Below are 10,769 nucleotides of genomic sequence, written 5' to 3' on the forward strand. Positions count from 1 at the left end.
AGCACTCTATCCTAGGTTCTAGTCCCAAGTCCTACAACTATTTTTGTACTTATCCCGGACTGAATATTTCTCTATTTTCTGTAAAATTTGACAACAGTTCCTCTTTCTCACCAGTGTGCCATAACTGCAAGACTTAAATGCTGATGGTGAACAGTGAATATCTTTGGAAAGTGAAGTCGAAGATGGGAGAATCCTTCCTACATTCTAAAAAGACTGCTGCCTGCTGACTAAGGCATGGTCCAAAGGAGGGGTTGAGTCCTTTCAGACAGACAAGGGAATTGAACCTGGATCTCGTCCACATTTCTGTCTGTTCTAAGCACTGAGCTACAGTCTGAAGGGAAACAGATTTTTCCACCGTGGGGCCAGCTGCTGCTGCAGGGTCCTGGCCTACTATGGATTTTCAGAGCTCACCTACTGGATTGAACTCTCCAGGGAGACATGTAGAGGAATGCTTCATTTCTGGACACCTACTGGGCATTAGCCTGAGTTAATTACTAGGCTGCTCAGCCCTATTAAGGCTTAAGTACCTTTGAAAGCATGAATGAGCACTGCTGGAGTACTTTATGCACCTCATAATAAAAAATGCCTGAGCTTCCAATCAAACTTAGGTACCTCCAGGGTTATGTGGCAGATGTGTAAACATTTTTAGGACTCCAATTTTGACCCAGGGCATCTAAATTCCACCTGACTTGAGCATCAGTTGTTTATGTCTTTTTCTGGGCCTCATCCCAGATTAGAATCAACTGCTCAGAAATAATCATAATATCTGCATAATGCTGATTTTCAGAATGATTTATAAATATTAAGTAATTAATCTTCATATTGCCCCTGGACAAATATTTCCATTTTACATATATAAAAAATTGTGATAAATTGCCATAGGCTACAACTGAGTCAGTATCAGAATTAGAATGGAGGAATTCCTGGCTCTCAGACTAGAACTTAGTTCATGCCTTTCAGAAAAAAGAAAAGAGAGAAAATCTTACTCTTCAGAAGCAAGAGTTGTTATTCTGACATGTTTTAATTGACCAAGGACTTTTTCTTTTAAAGTCATTTATGTTGTGTTTTTTTTTTAAAAAGAATACACAAAACTTTGCAGTGTTACCTTTCAATTCTGGTAGACTATTAGCAACACTGATAGGTAAATAACTGGGAAAGCATGATCCAAATTCATCTTTAGTAAACATCAGTTTTTGAGTGCTGTTAGAAAGAATGATTGGAAATACTCTATTTAATATTATGCAAGCCTGATGCATCAGTTAGACAATCACTCAAATTAAAGAAAAGGCCTATTAGATCACTTAATCACTAACAGTAACAGCATTGTTTATACTACATAAACATTGCAGCATTTTAGGAATCTTTAACATTTTAGGCTCCTGCTATGTTTTTTAAGATGGAAAATCCAGAAGAAAAAACAAAAATAAAAAAGTAGGATGCTTTCTCCCTTCCTCGCCGGAGGAATTCTGTAATTCTGGATGCTTGCAAGAACTGGTGCTGGCTTGAAAGGATTGCCAGCTACCAACCCCTTCACATCATGTTCTTGGCTTGAACAGTTAAAACAGAGCCTTCCGTAAGTTCTCTTGCATGGCTTATCAATCTACTTTCTACATATACAACTTAAGAGTATGTTAGCCACTATAAAGTGGCAAGTGCCGGAAAATCCTAACATATGAAACCATTTCTAGGCTAAAGTATCAAAACTGGCAAAACACGTCAGTATTACTGAAATGACAAATTGCAAACTTTAACAACCATGCTTCAAATGTTTCCATTGTAACAATTTTCAGAACTTTACATCTTGATAAACATATATTGTTTTATAACCAGTAATTCAGTATAGCAGTTTAAATGCACAAAGCTTAGTTGAGCACTGTTTGATATGTTTACAACAAGCAACAGAAGACCAAGAGCACAAGTATTTTGTTATAGAACGCATTTGATTTTTTTTGTGTAAAGATGTGCGTGATATACACAAGGTCTCACCACAGAGACCACACCTTGCAACAATAAGCATAATTTCCAGCAATAAAAGTTCTAATGTTAGATATTCAGTAAATTGCATATGCTCATGGCTGTGACACTCCTTTAGTAAACACTTTCTTCAAGTATGCCTGCTAAGGATATGTGCATGATAGGAAAATTTTCCTATCATTCAACTATCCCATTCCTTTCCTTACAAAAACTTATATTTTGTATTTCTTTTCTGAAATCTCCAAATGAGCATACTAGGGTTTTATATTTACATCACACTTGAGAATTTTGACAGTTCAGCTTCTTAAATGCCAGGGCTTCAATTTTAGGCCGACAGCACATCCTAGTGGTAATTTATGGAACAAGTAAGAATTAAGTTGGGATTTTGGAAGGAAGTGTCAATTAATAGAACTGAGACAATTCAGGAACATGGAAGATTTTAAAATTGGTTCTATACATCTTTTAAGCAAAAACATGCTTCTGAATACGTATCATTTTAGCTATTTTTAGGCAGAACATACAATGAACAGTAGTGCAGTTTGTCCTTTTGTTTTCATTTTTCAATAGGAAAAAACATCATCTCTGTTTTTACTTCAGTTTCATCCGGGTAGCTTTTCATGAGGTAACAGCCTCATTTAGAGATTTTTAAATGACTTAAATTTAGAGATTTTTAAATGACTTGTTATGTGGAGGGCTGTGAAATATGGGATGCCTATGTGGAAAATCTTGAAGATATTTTTCCCCAGGAGGTTCACAATTTTGCATAACTGCAAAACCTTTCAGAGTATTTCTCACTCTCTGATATTATCATATTTATAATGTGTATCTTCTCAGTAGGAAATATCAGGTAACATGTTTGTCTCTTAAAGGAACAGATCTGTAAATAGAGTACTGTATCCCTGACAGGCTGTACAGGCTGGACTGCTGGTGAAAGGGCTGGAAGGCATGTCCTATGAGGAGCCGCTAAGGACTTTGGGCTTGTCTAGCTTGGAGAAAAGGAGGCTGAGGGGCGACCTCACTGCTCTCTACAGCTTCCTGAGGAGGCGATGCAGAGAGGGAGGTGCTGATCTCTTCTCCCTGGTATCCAGTAATAGGACGTGTGGGAATGGTTCAAAGCTGTGCCAGGGGAGGTTTAGACTGGACATTAGGAAGCGTTTCTTTACCCAGAGGGTGGTCAAACACTGGAGCAGGCTTCCTAGAGAGGTGGTCGATGCCCCAAGCCTGTCAGTGTTTAAGAGGCATTTGGACAGTGCCCTTAATAACATGCTTTAACTTTTGGTCAGCCCTGACGTGGTCAAGCAGTTGGACTAGATGATCATTGTAGGTCCCTTCCAACTAACTATTCTATTCTATTCTATTCTATTCTATTCTATTCTATTCTATTCTATTCTATTCTATTCTATTCTATTCTACTCTACTCTACTCTACTCTACTCTACTCTACTCTACTCTACTCTACTCCATTCCATTCCATTCCATTCCACCATTTGCCTGCTGAACATCTGCTTCTTGCTGTGGCAGTATTAATCAGAAGGAAGTACATTTTTGCAGCAGAAGCTGATACAGCGAAGGAGGGAAGGTGGTGATCGTGGAGTTGACCTTCTGTGTTGTTCTTCCCTCATATTTGGGTTCACATATTTCTTTCCCCTTCCTGAACCAGTTTCAGTTATTCTAGGGCAATTTTATTGCCTGATACCTGATTTGATATTTTGTTCATGGTTAAAATGTTTAAAACCGTATTATATGGGAGAAATGCATTTTCTGCTACTAATATACGGGTTTTCCGAAGGCTCAAAAATCACAACTCAGTTTAAAGGATCCCCAGTTTTTAGTTTAGCTTCATGGTCTTCTGCTGCCTGACTCATGTTCAATATGTTACTGGCAATGCTAACGTCTCAATTTGACTGAGATGAAAACTTGCCCAGAAACAGTCCCTGTGCCCCACCTACAGGCAAGTCCTTCCTTCCCTATAATGCTGAGGAACATATGCAAGTCCCACATATTCTCTCCTAAGAAGGGGAGTGAAAGAAGAGAGAGGTTCCAGCAGTCGCAACTCTGTTAACAATCCCAGATGGGTATGTATACTGTGTTTCAAAGCTGTAGCTGCAAGAGATGACAGAGCATTTTTTTGATCACAGTTCACAAACATTTTCTGAATGAACATTGACAGTGGTTGTAACAGCAGGTACAACCTAAGCAACAGTACTGCCTGCTTCTCTACCAGGCCAGATCATTTCCTGGAATAACTTACATACCAGAGTTCTGGAATCCTTGTTGTAAACAAAACCTCAACAGTAACAAAGGGAGTTCTCAATAAAAATCTGCTAACTTCTCAACAGGAAGGCACATAACAGGTAAAGGAGATGATTTGCAGGTAAGGCTATTTGCTATAATATCTTTTTATGCTTAATGAAAAAAGTTGTGGTTGGAAGGGACTTCTTTGGTCACAGTGCACATGACAGTTTTCTTTCTTCACAGGTGATGGGGTATGGGAGTGATTTGTTTATATGATCTTTGTCAGAGTTGACAAATTTTGTCGTAGAGAAGGTATTGAGCGGCATCTTTTCCACCATATTACGCCACCATATTATTCTGGCATATGTTTTATTCCCATGAATGCCATAATCAGAATGGTTGAGGTTGAAAGGGACCTATGGACATCATCTTCTCCAAGGTCCCTGCTCAAGCAGGGCTACCTAGCGCTGGTTGCCCGGGACCATGTCCAGTTAGGTCTTGAGTATCTCCAAGGATGGAGACTACACAATCTCTCTGGGCAATCTGTTCCAGTGCTCAGTCACTCTCACATTAAATAAGTGCTTCCTTAACAAATCATACCCAATAGTCCTCTTTGTTACAGAAAACATCCCAAAAATCTGTGAATTTTAATTTGTTCTTCATCTGGAGCATGGACTTTAGTGAAGAGGTATACTGGCTCAGTTAAAACTGAATCTAAATGTTGTTTGTTCTTTACTGCAAGTCATATCTGACAAAATTTTGGAAAGGTTTTTGTATCACAGAATTCTACAGGGAGATCCTTCCTTTGAGAACCAAGTGGCAAGATAACTTCATAATAATTTTGCTGAATTTCCAAACATTGGGCATGCATTCTTTCCATTCTTTCACAGGAATGACAGATGTGCCCTTCTGAGGAGTTGTGTATGAGGATTATTTACACTTGATTATTTAATGTTCACTACTTCCTTTTACACAGCACCTACTGTTACATTGCTTAATATATTTTGAGGCATCATACATAAAATAAATTAATAAAACTCTATCAGTGTTTTGCCAAGCAAAGACGGATGTCCATTAACTCCATTCACTGCAACAGGAGCTCATGTTTTAACATGCCAAACAGCCTGGTGATAGTAGGTAGCTAAGAAGTCCCCAGCTAGCTAACATGCAAAAAATCTGAGTAAACATGAAAACAAAGAAGCTGCACCTTAAGTTAACCCAAACTGCTGGTTACAGATGCTTCTGGATCTGAACAACAGCCATTCTCTTCAATGATCATCCACAAAAGAAAAAAGGAAGTAATCAGAATGTGATGGCAGCATTTCCATAACAAAGATCAATTTCTTAGAACTGATGACAGCCCTGTGACAGAAAATTGATGATGGAAAGAAAAAAAGAAATTAAATTGAGCTTTTAACTCTCATTAAGTTTTAATAAAATGAAATAAAAATGCACTAGAAAGGTTGCCCCTGTGAGTAAGCACCAGACGGGAGCGTGAACTAATCAGCTGTATGCTATTGGATGCACACCTCAAAGAGTTGACAGTCACACCACCATAACACAAGATGGGAAATCTGTGATTTTCACTGTATGAGAATTTGAGCTTAATCCTTACTGTTCACCCCACAGTGAAATTCTGATCAGGCAAGATGGACAGCCCAGTTATCACTAAGGGTCTGCACTTGCATAATACAAAGTAAGAAGGAAAAATGAGGAAACCTATGAAACTAATGGCATATAAATAAAAATGTAATTCATGAATAATATATACCACATAGTTTTCCAACCGCAATTATAAAATAGTCTATTTTCTTTGCCATTTTAATTTAGTAAATTATTTATAGGGTTCCATATACTAAGGAATAATCCCAGTTTATTATGTTTTCACATAATTCTCTTTTAAATAAATTTGAAATTCATGAGAGCAGAATGTACATAATGATTGACATCAACAATAATTCACATCAGTCTTTCCAGTAGTGGAGAATGATGCTGGTACAGCTGTTATCTCCAAGTTCTGGGGAGTAGCTTTGTTACTCTTTTCTCTAATATTAGAAGCCTTAATAGTTAGTGAAGATGAACTCTGTCGGTTTGTTTTTTAGCAATATTTCACATGTAGCCTCTTGCTGATAAAAAAAAGAAAGCTTGTATCTGTTCTGGAGATAGAATTAGTCCCACACAGTGGTGCTAGTTCACTGACAACCCATACAACACTTGGGAAAGTGATCCCTTCTCTTCTCTGCCAAGTATGAATTGTTCACTGCACAATACTTTGAAAAATTATAAATCCATGAACATGTATCTATGCATGACGATGAGATTTCATACAGTTGTTTCCTGTGTTACTGAAACACGATTAAGGAACAAGAATATTTATAACTATCAGCTCACAAGAACGCTACATTTTGAGGGACATATTGTTATTAACTCACATTGATTTCTGTTACAAAATCATTTGGGGCTATAAAGTTATTTTAGAAGAATTGGTGCTTGGCACAACAAAGACAGAACATGCCCTCAGTTCTCTTGAAAGGCAAGGGTAGTGAAAAATGGGATTTCCCAACAAAAGATTTCCTAACAAAAGACTAGAACCTCACAGATCACAACAGTTCCTCTGCTGATCAAAACCCAGAATCATTTCTGGTACATGAGGTGGAAGATTTCCAATAAGAATCTTCAATGGTGGAGATCACTAAAACTAATCTATTTCAGTGCTTACGTATACACAATTCCTGTTGCCGCAGTTTCAGCACACTTGCGCTATTTACATCAAAAATAACAGAATGTAATTCTTACCTTTGTAGCAAATATTTACACATTTATCACGTTCCCTTTAAGTCTTCTCTAAACACAATTATTTTAGTCTTTCCTGAAAGCGTCTGCATTTTTAACTTCTGATCATGCTGGTTACTTCTCAGCAGCCACATCTTTCCTTGCTTTTTTTAAACATCATGCACAATTTTCCAGCTAAGCTAAGTAGAACAGAATGATTGTTTCACCTCTCCTATGAAATATATTTTTATTTACATATTCTAGTATAGTGCTGGCATTTTCCAAAGTTGGTTGAGCATTACTTGCTCACATATTTTGATTTGAATTGGTGGAAAACCTGCTTTCCCTCTAGACTGTTAAAATACCCTAGAGCCTTGGATTTATGGTAAAAAAGCAATCTACTTTTGATTTGTTTTGTAGAAAAACTTTCTGAAAGTATTCAAAACAATCTACTTGCAGAAATGCATTCCTTTAACATTTTTTCAGGCTTTATATTTACTTACAATATGGCTTTACGTAACAACTGCCACTGGAGAAGGGTATCCAATATAATAACCTTATTACCTGTCTGGCATAGATTCAGACTAGTATATCAATCCCCTAGGACATCACAGGAACAAAGACGGCAGGGTTGAAAAGATTTATTAGGGTTTCTAGTCCAATGTTATTCTAATGAAATATTAATTAAAACCAATCTACAGTGAGTGGCCAGTGAGTATGCTTGTGATAAGCAGTATGAGTAAAGTAAGGTACCTTTTCTTCAGGAGGGTAGAGATAAGCATTAGTTTGGCTGTTTTCCCTTTAACCAGCCTTCACAAAACTTAAAAGAACGTATTTTGGAGTTTGGGACTTTGACCCTTGACTCAGATTTGGCTGAAACTGGCCAAAAGATTCAAGTTCACTAGAGGGGGAGGTCAGGCCAGCAACCCTATGACACAACTGTGTTAAGCTTTGCTTTCTAAGAAATCTAACTATAAAGAGACTGGAGTTGCTCTGGCAAAGATGCCTATTTCGGAACCTGAGACAAGCACACAAAACACCAGTAGACAGAAAAAGACTGGATAAGCTCAAAACAATGATTTTAAGTCTGTGAAGTGTTTAAGTAACTTCTCCCCAAGGATTTCTTCAGGCCAGTAAGTGCTGAAGAAACCCTAAGAGTCCTACAAATGATGTAAGAACTTGTATCAAAAACATCACCAAGAAGCCAGCTCTCAGATTGATATTCTTAGGGAAGTAAAAAGCAAACAAAAAAACCAAACCAGTGCTTGGCCTTCAGTCAGCTAAAGTACAGGGGGAATTAAAAAAAATTCCTGAACTTCAAAAAAATACTATGTTTACTCATTAATGATGTAAGATGTTTTCTGTCATTTTGGATATATTAATTATGGATAAGTTACCATCATAGTTATTTCTAGTACTCATACACTTGTGTTGTCTGCTTTTCTGGAAATGTTGGAAACATTTGGGTTTGTGTCTGTTACATGTTTGAGAAAAGTATTTATTTTTTTATTATCCACTGAGCTTAGTAGCTTCTAATTGACCTACTTCTTGTACCATCTTGCCAAGAATGGGTTATGTACAAACAACAAAGGTGAACAGAATAGGCACCTTAATACTGATTTGGTAATAAAACACAAAAATGCAGTATTTCAGCTCAAAACGGTGTAAGAAGAACTGTTCTTTAGGGCCAGTATCAGTGAATGAGATTCTGTTCACAAGTCTGCCACAACCTCAAGCAAATCACTTACCTCTGCTAAATTTTTATTACATCTCTAACACAGGGATGACCTGTCAGTTCCCTTAAAATGTTTCTTATCCTTAAACTTGAAAATTGAATTTATAGTTAATCCACTGACTGGTAGAAAATGGTAGAAATGGCAATTGGGGTATCAGACTTTTTACTTAAGGTGGTCAGGGCTGCTGCTGAGATGACTAATTCAGACCACTCTTGTAAGCTCTAGATGATGGTGGAAAAGGGAAGTACTAGACTAAATAAAATAGATGATATTCAGGTGGAAAAGAAAGGACTTCATCACTTGCCCTCACTTGCAGGGGAACCTACCAATTACTGAGGATATCAATAATACCTTAGGTTGCTTTGCCTCCTAAGACATTGGACAGAGAAGCAAAATTTAACAGCCCATTATCACAATCTCAATTTCTGGCTAAGCCAGCAGAGTTCAAGTGTTGGCTTGTGGGCTGAGCTCAGCCTCATTGACATTTCCTTGGAGGAGACAGGGAAGAGTTGCTTCAGCAGTTCATAGCAGCCAAACAACCAAACACTTCCTTCTGAGACAAGCTGCTGCCTCATCCACACACGTAGCCCTGTGAGCTATTAGATGCCACATCAATGCAGCATGTGAAGGGCAAAAGAGATCTCACAAACAGGAATGTGGCTTTACGCTTGATTATGGCAACTCTGGGATAAGCAGTCTGACAAGTCTTGGGGTTTTGCAAATTTACTGAGTAGGAAATTTCCTTTCACCGTGCATACATCCCATGAAAATATGTCTTCAGTCATTTCCACAGTAGAGAGACAGCAACGATTAAGAAAACCACGTAGCTTCATTTTTTTTATAAAGGTCTGCACCATTGGTAACGTAATAGTGGAAAGCCAGAGCAAATAATTGCAATGCAGAGGAAAAAAAAGGGAAAAAAAAAAACCTCAGGAATTTAGGTAGAGACAGAAAAAAAGAGAGACCCCAGTCACTGTTCCTTAGTACCTCTTACTCCATGTGGTTTCTTCCAGCATCTGCTTCTCAGTCACACCTCAAGCTAAAATTTGCATTTGCCTCCTTCCAAGAATTTACAGCTGCAGCTCCTTGGATATTTGGGAGAGTACCACCTAGTTTAGTTCAGCACCTGAGGTCCTGTGTTTTGTCAGTGTCTACCATGGAGTTAACTGGCATTTTAGCCATTTTTACAAGGCACTTCTAAAGCAAAAAAAGAAATGTCCAACGAATACTTGAAATTTAATACATATTTTGCATTATTGATATGTCCACTGGAGTCTTCATGTCACAACGTGCCATCCACTCTTGGAATCGTTAAGCACCTCTCCACACCAGATTGCTCACTCTGTCCCGCTCTCAGGTGTGTATCCACAGAGGCGTTTTAGACAGGATTCTGCTTACAGAGGCCTTGCCCAGCTAGGAAGTTGTAGTAGTTGTCTCTCTTAACTCCAATTCCTGCCATTTCTGCCTGTCCACACGCTTCCTAACCTAAGCCTCACCAGCTCCAGCTCACCCTAGCGCCCACAGGGTTGGCGTCACCCAGTGCTTCCCCGCTCCTGTGCCGCTGTGACAGGCACCCGCCGCCCGCGCAGGCGGCAGGCGCGCTGCGGGACCTGAGGAGAGGCCACCCGCCCCGTCCCTGAACGCCTCGTTACTTCGTGACTTTTGGCGGGAAAGCGGGGGTGCGGGGGAGGCTCCCCCTGCGCCCTCAGCAAGGCGCGGCTCGGGAAGGGCCACCTGGCTGAAGCGCAGCCGCCGCGCGACTAACGGCTGGGCGCGCGCCGAGCCGTTACCACAGCCGCAATAATGGTCCCCGCCGCTGCGCGAGCCCGAGCGCGAGCCCACCTGCCCTCCCGCCGCGCCCACCCCTCCTCCGGGCGGGAGGGACCATTGTCCGGGGGGGGAACAGGCGGGAGAGACCATTGCCGGGGGGGACATGGCCATTCCGTTACCAGCCATTGTCCCCGGCGCTTCGCCGCGCTCCCAGTGGCCGGCGGTGGGCGGGGCAGCCGCGACAGGCAGGACGAGAAGCCAACCGGCGCGGTCGGTGAGGTTG

The sequence above is a fragment of the Platalea leucorodia genome, assembly GCF_965183815.1.
Source record: "Platalea leucorodia genome assembly, chromosome: 6".
Lineage (NCBI taxonomy): Eukaryota > Metazoa > Chordata > Aves > Pelecaniformes > Threskiornithidae > Platalea > Platalea leucorodia.